General features: G+C 56.0%; 1 protein-coding gene across 3 annotated transcripts in view; it reads left to right on the top strand.

Moving 5' to 3' along the window:
* LOC308248114 (serine/threonine-protein kinase PAK 6) overlaps nucleotides 1-12,299 on the top strand; it is a 59,910-nt gene that overhangs the window by 25,723 nt on the left and 21,888 nt on the right. For 2 of the 3 annotated variants that reach the window (XM_080668126.1, XM_080668125.1), the window contains exons 2-3: nucleotides 630-709; nucleotides 11,920-12,040. The gene's annotated coding sequence lies outside the window, so the exon portion shown is untranslated. Of the gene's footprint in view, nucleotides 1-408; nucleotides 489-629; nucleotides 710-11,919; nucleotides 12,041-12,299 lie in introns of those variants that run through there. The other variant, XM_080668127.1, reaches the window with a different exon arrangement.

Genomic DNA, 12,299 nt, shown 5'->3' with positions numbered 1-12,299 from the left:
AGCCAGGTCCTGAGGTGGGTGCTGTGGAAAAGGGACACAAGCACCTGGCCTGAGCAGGGTGAGAGCAGTGCCCGCTCAGACAAGCCCAGGCCCTCTCTGAGTCCACAGCGCAGACAAGGGCACAATGCCGAGGCAGGGAGCGGTCCGAGGGGCAGGCCAAGGATGGAAGCCAGCCCGCCAGCCAGCCGGACAGCACATCGCTGCTCCCTCTTCTGACAGCCCTGGGCACTAAGGAGAGAGCTTTCTACCAAGGAATTCTGTCACCCATGCAGTGCCAGTCAGCATCTATGTGTGTTCTCTGCCACGCTCACGGGGTGCGTTTCCTGAGAAGAGCGCTGGCCAGGGGACAGCTTCCCCATACTCAGGGCCCAGCCAGGGGCCACTGCTCAGCCTGGCCCCCACGGGGCATGCTCCAGTGCATGTCAGGCCGAGGGGCGTGGGCCCCCCACTCCCCCACACAGCTGGCAGCCAGCCTCATGGGCACACTGGTGAGTAAGCTGCTGAGGGAGGAGGCTGTGTGCCCACAGAGGCAGCACGACACCAACCAGGAGCCTTTGGGAGAAGCGGCTGGGTGAGAAAAGCACTGAGGTTTTCTTTTTCTCTTCTTTTTTTTCCCTTTTTGCCTGAAGGGAGTGGCGCTTCCTGGGCTAGAGACAAGCACCAGCCTGCAGTGGGGAGCTCCAGGCCCAGCTGCCCGGAGGAGTGCACGGTAAGGTCCCGGCCACCTACATAGGTTCGGGCTTCCCAGGCAGGGGTGGGGATGTGGAGGTGTCCAGGCTATGTGCCATCTGGGACAGGGACAGCAGCTGTGGGTTCCTGTGGGCCCCATCTTATCTGCCACTCCCTTTCCAGGTCGATTTTGAAACATCCCAGTCCAAGCTGGCCTCTGGCTTCCCGGCTAGAGCGAGAAATGCTTATTTCTACTGTTCCCGCCTGTGCCTCCCCTCCTGCTGGGCCGAGCCAGTGCCACCAGGACACCCTTCCAGGATGTCCTCTTACCCTACCACCTCTAGGACACTCCCCTCTTGTATTCATCCCACAAATATTTGTGGAGCATCTTTGGGACCCAAGCTCCAAGTCATGCCCTTATGCAGAGCCTAACCGGGCACAGATTCTGACTCTGAAACTCAGTGGCAGGCCGGGTTCAGAGGGCCTGGCTGAGCAGTGAAGGCCTTGGGCTCTTCACTTCTGCTGCAGGCGTTAGCGTCCTGATTTGCTCTAGGGTGTCAGGCCCAGTGAGCTTGGGGTGTTCAAGTGCTGGGGCCCAACCAAGAAGCAAGGCTAAAAGAGCACAGTTTGTTCTTTCCCTGGTGTCACATACCAAGGTTGGAGGGGCCTGCTTGGGTTCGTTTCCTACGCCAGGAACGGGGTTCTAAGAGTTGAAGATAAGCTCTGGGCTGCCGGGCCCTTGGGTCCCAGGAAAGCTCATCGAGCTGGGAACCAGGCCTTGGGGCTGAGCAAGGGGTCCCTCTGCAGATGAGGAGTGGCACGCCGGGGAACCCTAGTGCCTAGTCAGGAGTGGTGAGCACCAGGAGCAAGGCTTCTGTTCTGGAAGCACTTGATTTGGGCAGGAAGCTTGTGTCCCGTGGTAGCCACAAGGTGGGAGTGTGGGGGCTGCATGGGTCCCGAGGACAGACTGACTCTTGTGCGCTGAGTTCCTAGGATGTGCCAGGCATAGGGAAGGTGCAGGCAGGAGCAGCACATGAGCCCAGCATCAGGATGAACCCTTACAGGCCCCCACACCTGGCTCCAGGATGAGGAAATCCTGCTCTCCCCCTGCATAAGGTGACTCCAAGCCCGGGGGGTCCCCTGTGTATGCAGAGCTAAGCAGCAGCTGGTGCCCAGGAGCTGGTGCCCAGCTGGGTTCAGAGTGGCAGAGGCTGTGGAGTACCAGGCAAACAGCAGGCTAGCAGGGTGGCAGCTGATGGAGCCAGGAGGGAGCAGAAGGTAGAGGCCAGGGTTTGGGGGGCAGGAGAGGGAAAGCCTGCCTGGAGTTTAAGATGGCTGAGGGAGGCCCTGGACACTGATTTTCTTATGCCTGCCCACCTCTGTGGGACAGCCCGGCAGGGAGTCGTCGGAGACAGTGAGAGACTGCATTCCTTCCCCAATGGCCCAGAGACACCCCTAGCACACTCTGTCCTGGGTGTAGAAGGCCCGACGGACTCGTGGGAAGCTGTCCTGCGGCCTGAAGCAGGGCCCTTCTCGCAAGATGCCCTCCACCCCCTGAGTGGGAAGGCCCAGGCCTCAGGAGCAGTTTCTAAAACTTGGGCAGTAGGAAGGGTGCTGACAAACCTCACCCACAGGCATTCCGCAGCTGCCCCTGTGAGGGCTTTGAGAAGAGTTCATTTCTGTGACCCGGCCTTGGTGGAAAGAAGTGGGCTAGCTTGCAGGCTGGATAGAGCATGGGAAGATGAAAGCTTCGGAGGCAGAAAGAACTCTCAACCTCCTGGCCCCAGCTGGGCCTCCTGCCTGGGGAGAGCAAGCTGACTGGAAGCCCCCTCTTCCGAGCTTAGCCCTGGGGCCCATTAAGGGCTAAGGTGAGATGTGAAGGGTGTGAAATAAAGGGGAATATGTCTTTTCTTGGCAAGATGAGTGCTCCAGGCAGCCCTTGGAGATGGCACTTGGCACCTTGTTCTGGCTCACTTGCTTGTAGGCAGAGAACAGGGATTGCCTCCTAATACAAAACACTGGTGGCAGGAGCAGGGGGTGGGAGGAAGTGCCACGAAATGACCAGGACAGAGCCCTTGCCCTGGGGAGTGTACAGTCCTTCAGCAGAGGAGGGAAAGGAAAGCTGAGCATGGGGCCAACCCCACCCGAAACCAGCCAAGCTGCTGAGAGCCATGATCAGCATTTGGGGGAGGGAGGGCGGTGTTGCCCTCTGTTCACTCTGGGTCCCCAATTCATCACTGAAATTGTTAGCCATGACCCATTCAGTCCAGATAATTTATAAATTTAGACCAATACCAGGAGATGGTTCTTAACATAGAACTTTATAAAGATGAATAAAAAAAGATTAGCCAAGAATGAAAACACAAAGGAAGAAACAGCTTCTACTGTTATGGGCAGAAGACAGATTCTCAGAGCGATATATAGGAAAAGGCAGAATAGTGGATGGTTAACAGCAGGTGAGTGTCAGGCCCGGGGCTGCCTCTTCCTGCCTGGGTGACCTCAGATAAGTTACCTCATCTCACTAGGTCTCCATTTCCTTTCCTGTCCAAGGGAGATAATTATAGCACCTATGAGTTCGGGAGGTTGAGAAGATTAAGTAAGGCTATATGCAAATACCCTTAGCAGCATGGCTGGCACATAAGATAATATGTGCTCAGCAAAGATAATGTTATCATTGCGATGACTATTAGTGTTAGAGGAACAAAGTACCAGCAAGGGAGAGACCACACTGGGGTCTTCAGGGGAATCAGAAAAGGCTTCATGGAGGAGGTGGCTTTGGAAGAACCCTGCCCTGAAGAAAAGCTAGTTTTCAGATTGCTGACAGATCCATGCCCAATGCTAGGAAGGAAAGCACTACCAGAACTATTCTTTTCAAAGAGCAAATTGTTTATCCACAGAAATTCTCTAAGGAATGATTTGAGCCTATTAAGCGTTTCCTTCTCTTGGGGGGTTCCTAGAGTTTGAAGTCTTGAGAACTTGATGTGGACTGTACATAGTGAAGGAATCAAAAGTCTGACTCTGGTCCCACTCTCCTTTGGGCCTGCAATCTTGTCACAGGGTGGCCTGATTCCCTGAAGAACTGTGTACTAATGCGCCCCATCTAAAGCACACACTTGGAGGTGCTTCCTGCAGAAGGGCCAGCCTGGAGACCACAGCAATCTCCTTGACTACCATGACGTGACTTAGAAATGCCCAAGAATCATAAGGCTCAGACTCAGAGGCATTTTTCTTTGCCTGCCAACGGGTTATCATTCTATGAATTTAAGAAAGGTAATCCCAGGTTCTGTTTCACCTAGAACAAGACAAACCCAGAACATGACAGACTTTCATATCCTGGGGGAATTAGCGTACAAAAAAACAAACAAACAAACAAAAAAAGCGTTCCCTCATAACTACATGTGGCCTCATCAGCCCCAGCAAAGGGACACCCACACTGGCCAGCATTTTCTGTAAAATCTCATTATGACAAATCAGGCATGCAAAGATTCAAGTCTTTATAGAAAGACAATGATGACTTTTTTGTACACCTACGGGTTCTCTGTGGCAAAACTGCCCCCTCGGAGTGCTGCATCGTCAGCAAATGCTGGCATCTTCCTTGCCCAACCCTCAAAGCACTCAGGCCCCTCAGCCTCTGGCTAAGGGGATGGGGCAGGGCTGTGATCTGCACACTCATGCTGCCCCGGACCTGGCGTAGGGGCCTCTGGGTGCTCAGAAAAGAAAGTCCAGACAGCTCAGGTCAGCTGCTACGTGGTTCTGGCTTCTGGTCCCAGTGCGGCAGCTCCCCTCAAGGCAAATAGCAATGAACCAGTCACCGTGCTCAGGGCCCCCTGCCGCCTGCCTGTGTGCCCAGCTCCTGAAGGCTGCAGCAGCGGCAGGGTTAAAACTGGAAGGACTGGTTCTCTGGTTCAGCTTCCTGGCCTAGAGCCTCCAGCCTCCATTTTCTTTCTTTCAGCTTCAAATGAGGCTTCAAGTGGAATTACGCAAAAAGGCCCAGGGGGTGTAGGGAGCCTGGGGACCCTTTATGCCACAGCCTCCCTGACCGGCAAGAGCACAGTCCCAGGTCAGTGGGTAGAAGCACAGAGGTGGAAAGGGCTATTCCAGAAAGGAGTTGGCCTTGGATTGCTGTAGCACATGCAAGCCAAAGGAAGTTCCTAAGAATGTTCAATCCTGCCCCCATACTTTTAGAGAGGGCAGAACCCCAGAGAAGGAAAGTGGGTCCTGGGAGCACACAACTAACTGCAGCAGGGCCAGTTTCAGACCTGGGGGTCTCCGGCTCTCAGTCCAGTACTCTCCCCACCCAGACTGCCTTTCCATAGGCAGCAGCATCAAAGGCACCCCTAGTAGGGACAGACATTAGACACTTGATGGCTTGAGAGAGGTGGCCTGACCTGACAAAGTGGGAGGCTGGACAGGTCCCAGCACTCCTCTGTGCCTCCTGCCCTACCTAACAGGGTCCTGGTCCTGCCACCCCTGCCCCCATCCGGCTCCACATGGAGCCCCCGCTCAGCTCCTGCTCTGTCAGCAGAGCCCCCAAGAAGAGGCTCTGCCCACCCCACCCAGGCCACTCTCTGAGTGTAAATGGACTGACTCAAGTTGTACTTGCTCCAGGAAGTATTTTACATTTTAACTAGAAGGCTGTCATTGTCTTAAGCCAGAGAAGGAGGGAATGATGAGCGTATCTAGGAATGAAAGGGAAATCTGGGCAGAGGTTAGGGAAGGCACACAGGAGACCCTTTACCTCAGGCAGACTTTTCAACGGTATATACTCTGACCCCAGGCAGGAGTATAAATGTCCAATGGCCATCATCAGAAGCAGGAGGCCTGTCATCTGTCACCCTATCACCAGGCCCAAGCTGGACAAGAAAACGTCTGTGTTCCACTATAGTGGGTCTTACTGGAGATGGTGTGTCTAGGGTCTGGAACAGTGGAGAACGGCAGAGGTCTCAGACCCTGCGGGGGAGGGAGCCAAGGCCAGGAGGACAAATGCAAGGCCAGGAGAGCGCAAGGGTGCAGGCTCCTGTGGAGAGGGGGGGTCAGGATAGGAGGAGGAGCTGCCTCCCAACGGTCCATCATCCCAACAAGGGCCATCCACATTGAAGGCGTGGCAGTACACGCCAGGCCCCTGCATGGCAGCACTCACATGAAGGTCCTGAAGGCTGCTACCGTGGGGCAGTCAAGGTGTGGGCCAGAGACTAAGACAGGAATGACCCTGAGAAGGGCGGGCAGCAGCTGCCTGCACCCCTCCAGGACCCTCTTAAGCACAGCACCGCGCAGGGCAGACACAGAAGGCAGAGTCCAGCGAGCTCTACAGCCAGGTGGTCAGTGCTCCCGCAAGACCACACAGCCCACAGCCTGTGAACTTGTGCATTTAGAGTTAAGGCGCTCCAGCCAGAGGGTTGTGCATGGGGCTTGGACAGCCAAAACTGAGCTTCCTCAGACTCGTTCCTTTCCCTGGCCTGAGCCCTTACCTAGTCACAAGCCTCCTACTCCCCGCACTCACCTGTCCTTCCTTAAAGTCAGGCCCTGGACACCCACTCCAGACTGGGGCAGCCACCAGAGGCTCAGGAGGGAGAAAAAGGACAATGAATGGCTTCCATTCAAGGAGGCTTCCAGCTGTTAGTTCTGCCAGCAAAAATGCCAGCCAGAGAGCGGAACTGCCAGCAACAGACATTTGGATGGAACTTTGGAGCCCATTAAGAGCAAAACCTGCAAAGTGATCATAGTGAGAAGATATTAAATGAATTTATCATGTCTCTAAAAATGAGTGTTCTCAGCACAGAGGTGACTCTCTCTTTTCCCAGCCCTCCTCAGGGTGGCTTATCGCCCCTTGTACCTGGGAAGGGTGCCCCAGCCTGCGCTGCCCCTGCTTCAGCCCCTTGAGGTGGGTGGACAGTGGCCCCTGCACCTGAGTGGCTTGTCCAGGTCACCAGGCCCCTTTGTGACAGTCAAGCAAGTTTGGGCCCAGTGTCAGTGTGCCTTTGGGGAGGACTGGCCTTGTGTGTTTCCGATGTCATAGGGAGCCTATCACAGGTGCAGAGCTTGAGAAAAAGGTGGAGAGAGGCTAGAGGCTTCTCGATGTGGGAGTTTCCCTCTACTGAGGTTCAGGCAGCAGCCAGGCAGGGGAGCCCCATGGACTTTTCCCAAATACCTACCTGGGCCCAGACAGTGCTGCCCCTGGGCTGGGTTCTCTCTCCAGGACTGGAGGGACTAGACCTATAGAACTGACTTCTTGGCAGGTCCTCCTGGAAGAACCCTGGCATCCTGCCCCTGGGGCACTCCAAACGGGGCTCAGTGGCTCCCCGTGGCAGCCACATGCGTGCATGGCACGGCAGAAGGGACTCTCCTCGGACCCTGTAGCAGTTGTGAGGGCCGAGGGTCAAGAACCTTTCACCCTGTTTGGGATGCTGATCCTCTGGGCCCCTGCACTCCAATGTCCTAGATCTCATCATTTCCCCACCTTCTGAATGGAGGTTGGCCCATTATACACATCAAGAAGCTGAGGCTGAGACGTGCTGGCAGTCTAGAGAGACAGAAGGGATCCAAGCGTGTAGGAAGCCATGTTCTCTGCAACTAGTCTCTCTCTCTCCCCTGCTTAAGGACCCCATGGGCTTGGCAATGTTAACTCCCTCAACTCACGCTCCCAGGCCCTCAGAGCTGGTCACTTGCCTCTCAGCCTCATCAGCAGAGAGAGATGTGGTACTATCAGGGTGAGGGACATTGCTCAGGCTACCCCAAGAACAGGAAGGGACAGCCTGGAAGAGAGGGAGATGAAGGAATCTATAACAATCTATAATAATAAAAGCATAATAAGCTAATTAGACTGGACAAACGAATGACCTTCCGGACATCATTCTGGATGTCCTTCTGGACCAAGCTGCGGTGGCAGGGGCTGAGGCAGAGGTGGTTAGGGGCGATCAGGCAGGCAGGCGAGTGGTTAGGGGAAATCAGGCAGGCAGGTCAGTGATTAGGAGCCAGTGGACCCAGATTGCGAGAGGGATGCCTGCCTGCTGGTTTAGGCCCAATCCCACAGTGAGATCGTGCCTAAACTGGCAGTCAGACATCCCCCGAGGGGTCCTGGATTGTGAGAGGGTGCAGGCCAGGCTGAGGGAACCCCACCCCTGTGCATGAATTTCGTGCACCGGGCCTCTAGTCTACTGTAAAGACTGTCCCTCTCCTAGGGCCAGAGGCTGCCTCTCTTCCAGGCTCCAGGGGGTTCCTCCAGCCAAGTAGCAAGCAGGCAAGCCACCTTCCCAGCAGTGCCCACATGTGGGCCTCCTGGTGCTGGGCCCACGGTGGGTCTGTGAGGACACAGGCTGGATGCTGGGACTTCAGGCAGGGTGCTGACTCATGACTGGGCAATCCAGCACCTGGTTCCTAGCAGAGGCTCAGTGACAGGGTGGGAGCACTGGAGGCCCCCTCTACCCCTCACACCCATTGCTGTGTGATGGTCCTCACGCCCCGTCAGAAATGAGGGAGGGTTACCCCCACCTCTCGGTGTCACATCACTTACCCATCCAGGGTGGCACAAGAAGGCAAAAGATCAGTGCCTCCCCCAGCAACTGTTCCCAGAAACTTAACCCGACTTGGTCAAGTCATATCAGACAGTCCTTGGAACCAGGGGCTTCTGAGCAGGATGGAGTTAAGAGAACAGTCTCGGGGGATACACTTGGTTTGAAATTCTGGCTCCACCACTCAATCACCACAAGGCCTTGAGCTGGTTCCTTAACCACTCTGCGCCTCAGTTTCCTCATCTGTAAAATGAGAACAATAATATCATTCTTCTGTGCCAAGGTTGTGGTAAAGACTTGAGTGAGGTAATGTGTGTAAATAGCTTAGCACGGGGCCTGGCCCACCGGAAGTGTATAACAATTGGCAGGTATTATTATTACTGTTACTAGAGGAGGGCAGAGTCCTCCAGAGAAAGGAGCTCTGGGAGAGTGTGAGCTTGTCAGCAGTCTTCCTGATCCCCAGGCAGCTTTTCAAGTCATGCAGCAGGAAGTGCAGGGAAAGGATAATGTGTTTGTGTTTCTAAACCACAAGTCGATCCATATCTTTCCTCTTTGGTCCTAACCCAGGCTCCCAGCCCTAGCTGTAGGTGCTTACAGCAGGCCCCAACAGCCACAGGCGGAGAATGAGCCAGGAAGTGCCTGCCCTGCCCAGCATGCCTTCCCAGACAGTTCGGGTTGGCCAATGCCCCAGTGCTGGTGGGGCTCCAAGAGCCACCGGCCATGGTGAAATGTCAGTTCTCAGTGTCCCTGTCTCCTGCCCAATTTGTAGAATGGCAGCATATGGACAACTCCCTCAACCTGAATGCCTCTGCCAGCTGCCAGGGCTCTTCAAAGGAGGGTGTGCCTGATCCCTTTCCCTGTGCCCAGCACAGCGCCATGGGAACAGGGCCAGAGGGAGGCACATGGATGCTGGAGGAGACGCTGTCCTCCAGGCTGTTCCTGCCACTTCCTGCATTCTTGTTCTGCCCTCTCATCCTGGACAGGGCTGAGTTGGCTGTGAATCAGAGGAGGATAGAGAAGAGGGGAGTCACTCACAGGCATTAACCACTCAGGACCCAGCCATCCTAATTTGCAGAGGTCACCCAGCCCAGAGGTGCTGACCCACCTATAGATGCGACCAGAAATGCAGAAACTTGGGGTTGTGATGGGCCGGGAGGTCCTCTTGTCTAGCCTAGTATCCAGTACGGGAACCTTTGCTCTAGCATACCTGACTGATAGTTATCTGGGGTCTTCAGTCATGGGGGATTCATTACCTCTGTGGTCAGTCTTATTTGGGAGTCTCTGACTCTCCCCAAACCCCATCGATGTTCCCAAGGGTAGGAGGACCTCAGGGTTACCTAGACTCACTCCTTATAGGATGGGGATGGGACTTGGCTAGTAGCCTTTATGGGATACCCAAGCCTGGATTCAAACCAAATTAAATACCAGTTCACTTTTGATAATATTCTAATGTTCACACTTTATCATAGTTCAACAGTTCAGAAGTACTGCTTGGAGTTGTTGTTTTGATATATAAGGTATTTGTATAAAAAGAATGAATTCCTGTGTGCATCTGTGAGTCAGCAAAATATAATTTAGGTCCTGTGTCCCTGGGTAACTAAACTTGGGGAAAGCCATATTGGTATCACAGGCCCCTTTGTCCTTGGCTCCACAGGCAGCTTCCTGGTGAGGAATGGGGGTGGGTGGGGAGGGGGAGGTCAGAGGTTGGCTAACAGAGTAGGGCCTAAGGTGTGGCCTGAGGGAAGAGAAAGAATCCCTTTGGGAAAGACACAGAGAGGAAAGGAGACAGAGGGTACGGAGAGGAGCAGAGACCTGCCTGCAACTGCCCCAGCTTCCACACCACGCTCCCGCTCCCAGGCCAACATCTCCAGCGGGCACCGCCGCGCTTTCCCCCCAGAGGCTGAGGGCACTGAGGCTGGTGCAGCCAGCAGGGTGCGGGCCTGTTTGGGGCAGGCGAAATCCCACTCACCACCTTGGCTATGTTTGGCAGGCGTCTAGAGTAAACTGTGCATAAGCAATAGAGCCCATATGCAAACACTGTGTCCATAAATTGCATTGATAGGTCTAAAGAGTCAGTGAACAAAAATGACACATGACAGTAGTGGCCTCAATTAGTAACTGAAGTCTGAAGTGCCAACAGTGACAGAATCTCTGCCGTCCTAGGTCCCCTTGCTGTGACTCGCAGCCACCCAGCCACTGTTTGGGGGAGCCATTTGGAGTGCAGACATGCTGAATTTCCAAGCCAGAATCCTTTCAACACTCAATTAGGCACAGGCCTTTCTGGGGGCCCAAGTCTGGGACAGCAAGGGTCTTCTCACTTCCTTGATTGGGGAAGAGACAGGCAGGTGGTCCCTCCCCCTCCCCCACAACATTAATACACAGGAGAAACCACCCTCCGAGCCAGAGGAAGCAGGGCAAAGGGCAGCCATCCTGCTCCTGGGCCAGGGCACTGCTGGGTAGAATGACGGATGGATGCTCCTGTGGAGCCGAGCCCCACCCTGTTTGGGTGCAGGGCTCCTGAAAGCTTTCTTTCCCCCAGAGGTCCCCCACCTGAAACCAGAGGGTTCTCAGAACTGAGCAGGGTCTGACAAGGAAATTGGCATCTCTTTAATTCCAGCTTTCCTGCCCAAGACAGTCTTAGGGCCTTGTCCAGACGGACAGACAGGCCAAGGTGGCAGGTGGCAGGTGGCAGGACTCCAGCTGGGGCTCTCCAAGGGGTGTGGGTGGGCCCGCAGCACCTCCAGGGTCTGGAAGGAGGCGGCCTGGGTCATCTGCAATGCAAATGAGTGAGTTAATTACACAGAGAGGGGCGCAGCGGATAATCGGGTCAGGCCTCCGCCAGGCGGCCCAGGGACCCCCAGGGACTGTGAGCCACCGGCAGGTCACAGCGGGGCATGGCTGGGGTCAGGGTCCTAAGGCGAAGGGCCTGAGGAAGCGGGAGCCACGCGTTAGAAAGGGTTGAGCGTGGAAGCGCCCCTCGGGCAGAGAGGCTCCTGGACACGGACACGGACCCCCGCGTCCTTGGGCGACTTTTCCAGGGCTCTGTTCGCTGCCGAGTCCTACCTGGAGCCACACCCTAAAATCCAACTCGCGGCCAGGTGAGGCCGGCGCTGCACCGACATGTAAGCGCGGCCTCCCCTCGCGTTCCTGGCGCCCAGGTCCCTCCTGCGGAGGGCGGGCCGGCTCCCTGCCTCTCCGAGTGGTCTGAGGCTTCCTGCTCGCAGGTGGGTGCCCCAACCAACCCCTGGAACTGGCTATCCTCCCCGGGCTGGGGCCGGGGCCGGGGCCGGGGCCGGGACGAGCAGACAGGCCTCCCCGTACGCGCGGCCCCTTTTCCCGGTTCTCATTCCCCTAAATTCGGGCCGCCGGCGCCGGGTGAGGCTCCTGAGCGCAGGGGCGGAGAGGTCGGGCTCTGCGAGCGGCACCTCCTCCACGAGGGCGCCCAGCGCTCGCCCCGCTGGCTGAGGGATTCCCGCCCCATCGGCGCCTGCGAGGTGAGGCCCTGTGGCTGCTGTGGTTCCCAGTGTGGCGGGAGAAGGACCCTAAGCGCTGCGCATACTGTCCCCTCCTCCCCTTGCGCCGGTGGAGAGACCGCCGCCTCCCCTTGCACCTGAGCCAGTGGCTTAGTGGGGAGGCTGGTATGGGGCGGTTTGAATGCTCTGGATTGCTGCCATGCGCAAAATCCACCGCGGAGACACGTATCGCATTTGTCACAATGACTGTCTTATCTGTTTCCCCTCAGCCTACAGGACTGGCCAGGAAGGTCCTTAGTCTTCCCTCTCCTGGTGCCTAGAGCTCTGCCCACTGAAGGGTAAGGAGCCAGGAAGAAGAGGAGGCAAGGAAGGCAGCCCAGCCCGCAGGAGGTGAGTGAGGGACCTCCAGCCCTGGTAGGGTGTCCAGGAGCCTTTTGGAGACTAGCGTGAGGGATAGGTTGGAGGGGCAGTGAGGCCTTCTTGGGCCACCCCGTTCTTGGTACTGCTAGGCAACAGTGATCTCTCTCTCTCTCTCTCTCTCTCTCTCTCTCTCTCTCTCTTTATTGTTTTTATTTTAGAGAGGGAGAAAGGGAGAGGGAGAGGGAGAGAAATATTGATCGGTTGCCTCCCCCAGGCACCCTGCCCGGGG

The sequence above is a fragment of the Plecotus auritus genome (assembly GCF_963455305.1).
Source record: "Plecotus auritus genome assembly, chromosome: 1".
In the NCBI taxonomy this organism is placed as follows: domain Eukaryota; kingdom Metazoa; phylum Chordata; class Mammalia; order Chiroptera; family Vespertilionidae; genus Plecotus; species Plecotus auritus.
This window is presented reverse-complemented; position numbering and strand designations above follow the sequence as displayed.